Source organism: Euprymna scolopes, chromosome 12 (genome assembly GCF_053919585.1).
Source record: "Euprymna scolopes isolate OS-2025 chromosome 12, ASM5391958v1, whole genome shotgun sequence".
Taxonomy (NCBI): Eukaryota; Metazoa; Mollusca; class Cephalopoda; order Sepiida; family Sepiolidae; genus Euprymna; species Euprymna scolopes.
Window position 1 is genome coordinate 114858523 of NC_136493.1, and position 12500 is coordinate 114871022.

Sequence of the window (12500 nt, forward strand, 5' to 3'; positions counted from 1 at the left end):
AAATAAAAAAAGTTAGTGGAGTTATTACTTGTCTTACGTTCCTTGCGACGTACTCTGCTACAACGTGTGGGTCCCGCATGTAAACGTGTTGGGTCTACATGCGTGACGTTACATGCGTTACGCTACATGTGTTACGTTATACATTAAAAAGTTGGAAGAGAGAGAGAGAGTAAGAAAAAAAAATCTTGGTCACTACCGGCTTTTGAAGTGTTTCCATAAATGCTACTGTCGTCTGCAAGAGTGTCGACGAATAACCTTAATGATGTAGATGCTAGCATCTACCGCGCTTTCACTCTTCATGCCATAAATTAGATATTGAATGCTTTTTTCCAACTACCGGGTCGCCTTCCACTGTCGTTATGATAACTAATAGAGTTGGATTTAAAGTATTCCTATATAAGATAGATACTCGGTCTATCAGAAGGGAAAATCGTTCGTACCATTTCTAGTGACTCAACTTATAACATTTTTATAGGTATACCTAGCTGTATAACTAAATAAAAGAAAATAAAAGCTAGTTAATTCTCTCTTTGATACTAAATATCATTAGCAGCTAAAATTATGCCTATCAACGAGGAGAATATGTGTGGGATTCTTCCACAACAGCGTTTCGGAGTTAATTACCTGTGTAACGGAACGTGGTCTGATATTGCTTTCAGATGCGAAACAGCGGACCGATCGTCGTTGTATGATTTGATTAGCTGACGCCTACTTGAGACGAGGTGATAGTGGTTATTATTGGAATTTTTGGGCTCATACCTTCCCCAACGGGGTTGGTTTCGCAAATAAACATAATGGAGATCCAATGGAGGAGTTTTCATATCTCTGTTTCTATTTGTATTCAAAATCTAGCAATTTTCTTTATTAGGCATCACTCTCATTTAGTGTGGGTCCACGCGTTACTTTAGCTTTGGTTTTTCTTTCTTCCGGCTTATCCTTTATAACAACACTTATTGTTTTATGGGAGAGGGAACACAGAGTTGATTAGCCATGTACCGGAACGCGCGCTATGATATTGGTTCCGCGTGCGCAACAGCGGACTGGTCGTCGTCATATGATTTGATTAAATTGGTGCCTAGTCGATATGCGATTGGGAGGGGTTTAGTGGTGGAGAATTGGTTATTCGGAGTGTCAGCGAATTCAAGCGTGACTCTCTTTATATCGTTTGAAGCGACAGATATAAGCTAACACATTGAAAGCCAAACGCGCCAATGTTTGGCAGTATCTCCACAATAAAGTAGAAGAAACACAAGTAGTTTAATGGATAAAGACTCAGACTATGGAATTGCATGTATCCAGTCTGCTTCACTACATCCATATACACAGTAAGAACGTTCGTTCAGTCTCAAGAGACAACTCCTGTAAGGGCGCATGCGCGGGGATGTCTATTATGAAATGAAACAAGAGTTACGCGATTTTCAACTACACCACTATTGAACCAGTACGTAACAAAGTAAAGAAAAAAAAATGAAAAAATAGGTATAATCCATTATAAACAAAAATGGATATTAGCACGTGTTAATACGATGTAACTCGTATCTCTAGCAGAAAAAAGAGAAAGGAAGAAAAAGGGAACGATATGTAGAGTACACATAGACTACTTTTGAATTTCCATTGCTTGTCCCAGTATTGACAGGTGTCGACCATTTTGCTTGCCATTGTACTTCTATAACAGAGACGTTAACGTGTATTTAATAGTAGCAGGCGCAGGACATGTATGCAAATGATCAAGCCGGCGAGCGAGCTGACGTTACAGCAGAGGAAAGTAAGTGAAAGAAATTCGGAGAAATAAAGGAGCCACGAGGCGAGGACCGAAAAAGATCTTGGTCCGTGGCGGCGTGAGAGACTTTTAAGCACGTGACGATACGACAGTTGTTTTTTTTTTAAACTACATGACAAACTAAAAGACTTTTAAAACGAGATGCGTTATTGAAAAGTACTGTTGATAAATGCCTTTCATTTCAATTAACAAAAAACTGCTAGTCGAATTTTTTTGCTCCTTTGGGACTATCTCTACATGCACGACACCCTTATACTGCGAAAATAGATTTCCGTTCAATTTCGAAAGACAATAGATATACACTGTAAACGTACTTGCGCGGGAGTCTATTGTTAATCAAATGTTTCGCAATCGCCAATCACATCTATGCTTTATTCACGAGTGGCCTTCGAACTTTTTTGTAAATAAAAATAAAATGTAATTCACAACACTAATACTCAAATATGATGTTTTCTTTCAATAGACAAACACTCAACTATTTATCAGATCCAATTCGTCCTTCTTAAAGCAGCTATTCCCCTTACAAACCGAAATTTATTACTTCTTTTTCTTTCCCTGATTCTGGCACCTGACAGGTCAAGCAGGTGTGCTGCCGCTTGCCCGAGTAGTGTTTTTCTACTGCACATATGCATTGCAGTCCACCATTTTATAAACTATGAGAACAAGCCTATTCTACAGTTCTATGTAGTGTCATTGATCCGCATGTCAAATCTGGTTCTTGAACTTCGATCAGTACTTGCTGAGCCTATAGCGTATACGCAAATAAAAACTAATTGTACTTGCATGGAAACATGTTTTATTATTTCCGCACAAAGAACTGAAAGCCTCTTTACACGTGTCGACCTTTTTCTTCCTTCAGCCTTACTCCTCTCTTGGTTCCGTTTTTTTGCCCTCTCATCTGCGACATTCTATTAGTTTTCTCCACTATCCTGGGGGATAAAATTAGGAAAACATAAACCAAAGAAAACAAAAGACCTGGCCTACTTCGGTGCTTACTGGCATAATCAAAAGAACGAACTTACAAACGATACATACACTTTCGCCTTTATTATTTTGTTTGTCTGTTTACAGCATATCAACTGATTCTTTAATAGCACCACACAATAACACGGCATGTGTTTCTGGTTCTCGTTAGCTCACCGAACCTAGAAGACGTTGACTATGGCCAATGCCAAATGGGAAATTGTTTAATAGCATTGAAGGACGGCAATAAGCAAAACAAATGCAGTGGTATAATTAACAAAAAGGTGTATTAGCAAAAGTATGTTACATAAGTACACGTCATGGTTCTGTGACCATAACTGCCACGAATTGCTGTTACTTACTGCATTCTCAACAGAGGAATATGTGACATAAGAAGGGTGGGGATAGTGAAGTCAGACTACCTAAGTGAGGAGTACTCTGACTGTGACCTTTTACAAATTGCCTGGGTAGTACCATTCCTCGGTAATGGCGTCTTATGTAGTAAGTAATAAACTTACTCCATCTGAAAGATGAGGAATAATGTCTGCATTAGTGAACAGCCTATGACTACCTAGAACAAATAGCTCAGCCCGCCAGATAAAAGGGCACCGAAATAACCCAGTTTCTACCGGACTGATTGTTGTGATTGGAATCTCGACTAGCATGTGTCAGGGATCGGGACGAGTGGATAAATAAATGACACAAAGCACTGCGACCAAATAACATGTTAGAAGTAAATATATTTATAGTATATGGGTAAATTCATTATTTCTAAAATAATAGACTAGCTTACTCTATAACAGTAACCATGAAAGTGTAACATAATCGAGTTAACATTTGAGGACGTGGCGTACCTCACCATTTATTTTCATTTTGTCTTATTAATGAGTTCAATTTACGACAAAAGAAGAGTTACTATCCAAAATCGCCACAAATTATTCCTTCATTTGCATATTTTAAAATTAAACATTAATCAGAATGACTTTTACAGGGCATTGATTCTCAAGTCCAAATACCAGCTGGCATTATATTGTAAACGAATACAGCCGGAATTTGATGCACGATATTATCAATATATATATATATATATATATATATATATATATATATATATATATATATATATATATATATATATATATATATATATATATATATATATATATATTTGCGAATTAGTCTACCAGTCAAATTATTTATCGTAATATATAATAATCAATAGAGAATTGAATCTATAATTATACATACACAGAGAGGATTAAAAGAGACATAGAGACGGTTCAAAGAGACAGAAAGGGGTATGAAAGAGACAAAGAGGGTTAGAAGAGACATAGAGGCTTAAAAGAGAATTATAGAGGGTTGAAAGAGTAATGGAAATGGTTGAAAGAAACATAGATTGGGTTGAAATAGACAGAGAGTGGGTTGAAGAGAGAGAGAGAGAGAGAGAGAGAGAGAGAGAGAGATTAAAAGAGACATAGAGAGGGCTGAAAGAGGGAGATGGGTATGAAAAAGACAGAGAGAGAGAGAGAGAGAGGATTAGAAGAGACATAGAGAGGGTTGAAAGAGAAATAGAAAGGGTTGAAAGAGACATAGAGGGGGTTGAAAGAGACAGAGTAAGTTGAAGAGAGAGAGAGTGCGTTGAAGAGAGAGAGCGTTGAAGAGAGAGAGCGTTGAAGAGAGAGAGTGGGTGAAGAGAGAGAGAGAGAGAGAGAGAGAGAGAGAGAGAGAGAGAGAAAGAGTGAGAGAACAATAGACAGGATCGAGTAAAAGTCTCAAGTAATTCACAATTGTATTCCTACTATCGTCCACTTGTGAATTAATACTCCTTTGGAGGAAGCCGGTTAAACCCGCATAGGATTAATACCCTTTCCGTTCCATTCCGTTATCGCTTGTACTGATAATTGAACCTTCAACCTCAAGAATAATCTCACAACAGAATTTTACTTAATACTTTATTCATTATGCAACGATCTTTTAACTCTGAAAAAATTTCATGCAAAACTAATGAACCAATTCGGAAATAATTAGAAAACTAACGGAATAAGGGAATGGTGGAATAGCAGAATAAGAAAGTCATAACCTGCGTAAATTAAAATATGTTTAAGCGTATTGTACGACAGGGCCACGCCAGGCGGCCAGTTAATAAGTGTATATACTAAATTATATTATAATCTTTACGTGGAAAGGTGTGTTGTCTTCATTCGGCTCGGTTCCGATTCTGTGAATGCTGTGCAAAGATTAGATAAAGAACAGATTGCTGAAAGCAAACATCATGGAGAAGTTAACTCTTGGAGGTTTCTTGCTGAAAAAAAGAGACAGTGCAGAATGGTAAATAGTTATACACATTGTTCAAAGTGAAACACCGGCTGCTTCTGTGCGAAAACATATTCTTGTCCAAAGAAATTGCTAAATCGATTGAGTTGGAATCAAAAGAAGATAGGTGTAAAGCTCTCCAGCTGCACGCACTCGGCACCTTTGGAGCGGTGCCTCTTGCAAATTTACCGATTTGTATGCGATTCATTGCAGACATCACGCGCGCCACTCGCTGTGATTGGAAGTCGGATCCAAACATCGGAACGTTTCCATTGTAGTGCGAAGAAACCAAACAAGAATTCGTGCCCTTTTCTCTTTTTTTTATCATCCTCCTTCTTCTCTATCCCGTTCTCCAGCTCCCCCATTCTTCTTCTTCTTCTTCTTCTTCTTCTTCTTCTTCTTCTTCTCCCATCTGTATTCTACTTTTGTCATCTCTCTTCTTGCATATTCCTTTCTTTCCCTCCAACCTCTACTCTTATTCTTCATATTTCACGCCCCTTTCTTTGTATCCTATTTCTGTTTTCTCTACCTTCATTACGTATTATTCTTTTTTTTATTTATATATTTTTTCTCATTTCATGTCTCTTATATATCTCCTTTTTCTTTATACACTGTGGAACGATGAAATTGTCCTACATCTATTCAATGTAGCCGCCTTCAGCCTCAATCACCACCACGATATGAGAGGAGCTTAGCAGATGGCTGCGATCAGGCTGGCTTTGGTGTTATGGGAAGCTATGTTAGTGCTCTTGACGTATGACAAAAACAAAGCAGTCCAGCGGGCTGAGGTTGGGGGAGGATGGGGACCAGTGCGAGAAGGGTACTAAGTCGAAGCCCATCTTCTGAAGCTGAGGCGCTGAGTCCTGTTGCCACACTCAGGGTCTGCCAATGGCCACCTGATTGCACCAGGGAATCCCTACATCCAGGTACATTTTAGTGTTGACTTTCAAGCCGACTTCGAAGATGTGAGGTGGCATGATGTGGCCCTCACTTGAAATCATACCCAAGACCATAACTGTTGCCGGAAGCTTTGTTTTCATTACCTTGAGCACGCCCCTGTTATACATGGCAATCCAGCGATGCATTTTGAGGGTGCTGGCAATGGTCCTGTTGTCATAACTTGGATCGTTAGAAAGCATGAGTGATACAACGGCGCATCTCCTATCTCGCTCGTTGAAGATTGTGTTACATAATAGACGGCTCCTATCGCTCTTGGGATTTGTACATAATTGACCAACTAGTAGATGATCTGCAACAAAAAGAAAAAAGAAAAAAAGAAAACCAGTTTTCATCAAACGGAAATGGAATTGTGTCGTCTTTTTTATGGAGACAATTTTATTGTTTCATCCTGTATATTTTTCCAGTCCTCTTTTGCACTTCATATTCTTTATCTCTCTACCTCGCTCTCTCTCTCTTTGAATATTAGTTTTGTTGTTTTTTGTTGTTGTTTTTGTTGTTCTTCTTTTTCGTTATTGTATTCATATTCTTCTTTCTATATTCATTCTTTGTTGATTTCTTCCCTTTTTTCTTATATATTCATTCTCATTTTTTCGCTATATATTCTTCATTCTCTTCATATTCATTTCCCATTTATTCACTACATATATTCCTTATTTAAATTTATATTATTTTTCTTCTTCATTCCATTTATATCCGTCTCCTTTTACTTAACGTCTTTTTAATTAACGTCTTTTTAACTAGCGTCTTCTTTATACTTAACTTCGTTTTACTTAACGTCTTTTTACTTAACGTCTTTTTACTTAACGTCTTTTTAATTAACGTCTTTTTAATTAACGTCTTCTTTTACTAACGTCTTTTTACTTAACGTCTTTTTACTTAACGTCTTTTTACTTGACGTCTTCTTTTACTTAACGTCTTTTTTTACTTAAAGTCTCTCTTTATTTCTTTGCTCACATCTGTCTTCTACTTTTCTTTTCAGTTGACTATTCTCGTATATTCTTCCTCGTTGTATTTCCTCCTACCTCTCCTCTTATTTTTCCTATTCAAACTCCAACTGGCCGTCTTCCTTTTCATTTTCTTTCTTCCATTTTCTTTATAGTTTCTTCTTCTTCTTCTTCTTCTTCTTCTTCTTCTTCTTCTTTCTCTTTGGTACTTATGCATCTATGTTACCGCATTTAAACAATAACGCTATTATTTAGAAACTCATTCTTTACATAGGGAAAGGGTATTTTGTAACTATTCTGTACTTTAACCTAAAATTTAATGAATAAATATGTCGTAAAAATTGAATTAACGTGAAAACAGTATTGAAAATTGCGCAGTAACTTAAATGCATAAGCACCTTATTTTTCTTGTTTTACTTTTTTCTTGTATATTCCATTTCTTTTCGCTTTATACATTCTTCATTCTTCTTCTTTTCCTTCTTCTTCTCCTTCTTCTTCTTCTCTCTCTCTTATTTTAAAATCCTATTCGTATGATTTTTCGTTTTTTTTCTTTTTTCTTTTCTTTTTTGTATATTTTCTTCCCATTTTTATTTTCTCTTTCTTTCTATTCATATTCTTCTGTTAGTTTCGTTTCTTCATTTTTTAACCTTTATCTTCTTCTATTAGTTATCCTTTTTTATGGTCGTCGTCGTCGTCGTCGTCGTCATCATCATCATCATCATCATCGTCATCGTCATCGTCATCTTTTCCCTCCATGTTATTTTTTGCCGTTTTCATTTACTTATATTATTCTTGTCCGTGTGTTCTCTCGCCGTTCGTTACATTTTTTTTTTCATATTTTTTTTTTATTCCACCATCGTTTTTATTCCTGTCTGCAGTTTGAATCTGTCTAAGCAGACGCAATGAAAGGTCAAGATTGGGTTTTTGGGCAAACAGAAATATCACACCCGAAACACAGCGAAACTTCTTTCAAGATATTTTGTTTTTCGGTTTGTCGAGAAAGAGAAGGGAAGCCGCTACAGCGGACACTGACATGAAGTGCATTTTGAAGCGAACGAAAGCATCACTGATTTAAAACGCACAAAATAGACACAGGTAATGCGGTGTACCTGTACTACAGATATGAGGCATTCACACACACATACGCACACATATATAGAAATAACTGGAATGCACACAGGAGAGAACTTAAATACCTACTGTAAAAATACTTTATGCCTACGATCATCGAACGGTACCATAATACTTAGTTCATCACAACTAAAATCCATGCAAAATTTCAGCCAGATCGCCCGTAGTTTCCGAGAAATTTCTATAGTAAATGTAGTGTTAGGGTGACTCAGCTCTATTAATACCTAACTCTGCACTGAACGAATACCATAATACTTACTTCGTTGCACCTTATAATAACAAAGATGAATACAAAATTTCAGCCAAAAAGTAGTTTCCGAGAAAAAGGTGAACAGACAGACAGACAGACAGACAGACAGACAAACAAAAAATATAATATTATATATATATATATATAATATGATAATATATATATATATATATTATTGATACAGACAATAAGAAGTCCGTGCTTAAACCTAATAATCTATAAATATATAATCTATAAACTTTTAATATTTAAGAACCAGACTTTTTCAGTAGAGGACAAACTTTATTAAGTCGCCTGACGAGGACTTGTGGTATTGACCGACTATCTGTCCCAAACATTAGCTTGTCCAGTGTCGCGACCATGTAAATTTGTCTATATCAATAAAAAATATATTTTACTCTTTTTTATTGAGGACTCTTAATAACATCGTTAAATTCTTTTTCTCACTTGCTTATCCAGAACTATATATATATATATATATATATATATATATATATATATATATATATATATATATATATATATATATATATATGTTTTATCCCAATGCTTACATATATTGTGTTACGTAACCTTTTCTACTCATTATCTTTAACCCGATTAAATCTTTGCGTTAATAGAAACTTAATTAGATCTATTGAGGCCTTTATAAACATATAATCTATAACATATAATCCATAAATATATAATCTATAAACTTATAATATGTAAGTTGATTGAAATAAATAATAAATCTAACATTGATCGTTAGACAAGAAACAAGAATTGATTTTTAGGAAAAAAAAAAAGTTATCGTTAGACAATAGCTAATTAGGATGATCAAACGAAATCATAAAAAAGATATGATTATGAAAAATGTGTGAATTGAACATAAAGTGACAATATTAGAACTATCTTAACGCTATATCAATAACCTTAGTTGAATTAATTGAAAAAAAAAAACAATGTTTTTTTTTTCAATTATCTTAATCGGAAAAGTTATTCGATTATACTGTGACTTTCTTATTCTGCTATTCCACCATTCCCTTATTCTGTTAGTTTGCTGATTATCTCCAAATTGGTTAATTAGTTTTGCATGAAATTTTGTAAGACTCATAATAAGATCGTTGCGTAATGGATAAAGTATTAAGTAAAATTCTGTTGTAAGTAAGGTTATTCATGAGGTTGAAGGTTCAATTCTCAGTACAAGCGATAACGGAATGGAACGAAAACGCTACCAATCCTGTGCGGGTTTAACCGGCTTCCTTGGGAGTATCGACCTTTGCCTGAGCTGGACATGGAATGAGGTAATCCAGTGGATACGAGTTGTGAGGAGTGGGGCGTAAAGAGTTAAACAACGGTGAAAATGCACTTCCGATAGAGTTATTGAAGAATAAATATTATGAAATCACCAACTTGTCCGGTGCTGTTAAAAAGAAGAGATGGCACAGTGACAAAAGGTATGGTGTTTGTGTTTATTTAAAACACTCGCATACACAGAGACATAAACGAGACTTTATATAACCTTAACGTTTTTGTTATGCATATACACTGCGTATCAAATTATTAACGAGTTTACATTTTTTTAAATATTTAAGGAACAAATGAATAACAATCCATGAAACTTTGAGAAAGTGTTTACAATACTATTCAGCTACTCCAGTCAGAAAATAAAAGTATTTAAAGCAGTATAAGCGAAACTATTAGAAGATAGGAATATCTGTTGATTTCAGTGTGTCAAGTTATTAACGAGGTTGAGAAAGTAAACACAATATACCCATAACTTGTTTATTGAAATAATTTTCAAACATTACATGAACTAGGAAAAATGCTTAGAACACAATAACTACAAAGCAATTTCTACGTTGACGTAATTAGTAGAAGATATGCGATCCTTTTTTATGAACGACTTTTAAAAGACGTTGGTCCACAGAATTAGTCAAATTTGTGATTTCGTCAACAGTTTTACTTTTTGCTAAATGTTCTGTAGTACTCTTTTCAGAACAACTCAAACCACCTTTACAGCCCATTTTATTGACGAAACAAATTGCCTTGTTAATAATTTGACACATCTCAAATACCGTGGATTCAGCAATTACGATGGTAAGTTGTTTTCATTGCGAGGAACAGTACGAAAACTTCACAGTTTGCGCAGCTCAGCAGTGCCAACATTTCCGAAGCTTTTGATACGAAACTACCGGTAAGTTTCTTGAAATTGGTAAAAAAATGTTATCTCGTTAATAATTTGACACGTAGTGTATGTAAAGATATTGCAGAATATTTTGTATACACAGGATTTACAACACTCTATGTTATAGAGACTAGTACTTGCTTGTGATGGAAAATAAATACCGTACACCACAAATTACAGAAAATTTATCCAGCAGTTTTGTCTTCAGAATATAAATTCCACTTTTAGCGGAATATCGTCGCAATTATGGTCATCATTAAGAAATTGACTTTCTACTTGTGCTAGAAAATCATTTTCTCTTCCTTCTCTGGCGTTTATCCGGAAGAACAATTTGATTCCCTGGATGATGGCGAGTCCGCAAAGTATGGCTTTCAAACCGTTTTGGCAATCTGGTAAAGTATGTCGTAATTTATTTCCCGTTGTCGTCGCGAAGACAATTCATTCGTAAGGAACAATAACTAGCACTGGTATTGGCAAAAAAACTCGGAAAGAAATCAACATGGAATGAGCATTTGATCAAAAGAAATATAAAACCTTTATAAACGCATAAAAAATCCCCTGTTGCCACACCCGACTATCCTGAATCAATCTCTGCCCTAATCCCAATCTATAATATCTAAATGCCAAATGGTCTTATTACCACATCTCCTCTTCCCATCCCTCGTCGTCATAAACATATAGTGCTTTCGAGTCATGCTCTGGCCACTTTTTCTTAATCGACGTCCAGTTATAAGCGAAATCCAAGCCAATATTTTGTAATTGTTTATATCGTTGAGGCTTATGCTATCGGGCCGGCCTTTCCGTCTTTGGCCGCGTTCGCGTCCGGCTGGTTGCCAGGTGTGTTCGACTGCGTTTGCAGATACATTAATGGCGAGCAATTTACGGTATAAGCGCGTGATCGGCTCTCTCCACCCTACTCCCACTGCGATCACCGTTTTTAAAGAGCAATGCGTCTACACTTGAGAGTCGAATAAGGCCGTGCCAAAAATGTCTGATTCGTTCGTCTCTACGGGACTGATGTTGTTTTTCATTATCTGGTCGTACAAGAGACGGGGAGCGTGTTTGGTTCCGATTAGACGTGAGCGAAGAGATTTGCTCACATTAAGCACGTCACCTTATCCCTTCACCCGTCTATTTTATCACTTTTGGCCCAAATTTAACTCTGGGGCCAAGCGGAAAAAAAAAACATAGAAAGAAAGGGACACTACCGTGACCATCGTTCTGCTGTGAGAAATCGCTCATTTGATTTTTAGATGCGTCTCTGCATAATTAAAAGAAGCCCTGTCCGTTTCAGTTGACCAGTCAGACTTCTGTTTGAAATCCGCATTATTTTACTATTTTGGATTACTGTTCTCATACTGAGTATTATTTTCACAACGTTTCAGCCGATATAACCTCCGACATCCTTCGTATAGTAGCATGCTTTCGTTCCATCAGCCATTGCTGGGTAAAAATAATTCCGCTTGTATTCAGAGTATCGCCTGCATAAAGATTGAACCATCAACCTCCAGAAAAGTGTAATTTACATATGGATTTTACCAAGTACCTTATCCATTGCGTCACGAAACAGTTATAGTATAAATTTTAGTCTGTAACGCTAGCCTTCAATAGCATTTTCGTCGCAGACAAATTGCAAGATGGACTGCACTATACTACTTCTCTTCCGGAAAGCTTCTTGTTCGTGCTTAACTACTCATTTCACAGTGAAATAACCCCCCCCCTATTCGCTGACCTGGTTCTGTGGGAATTATCGAAAAAGTTACCAATCTAAACCTGTAGATTAAATGAACGTATCGAATAAACTTGGCCTGGCATTAAAAATTAAAAAACAATATCAGATAGTAGAAATTTATTTGTTACGTATATCGAAAAAAAAACCCCGAATGTTTTTGATGAGAATATTTAATAGTAATTCGTTTCATAAGTTTGTAATTATAAACGATATAACTGTATGGCTATGAAGAGGCAGCTGATATTCTTTAATATATA

The 12500-nt window shown here is 36.0% G+C and overlaps 1 protein-coding gene and 1 long non-coding RNA gene across 2 annotated transcripts in view; both read right to left on the reverse strand.

Annotated features, from left to right (window-relative positions):
- The window catches only part of LOC145291466 (neuronal acetylcholine receptor subunit alpha-10-like), a 1220610-nt gene that overhangs the window by 63807 nt on the left and 1144303 nt on the right, over positions 1–12500 (reverse strand). The window lies entirely within an intron of this gene.
- Positions 5442–12335, reverse strand: LOC145291465 (uncharacterized). The gene is made up of 2 exons (XR_013869421.1): positions 6893–12335; positions 5442–6753 (listed from the first exon to the last, which is right to left on the reverse strand). It is a non-coding gene; the product is annotated as an uncharacterized LOC145291465 (long non-coding RNA).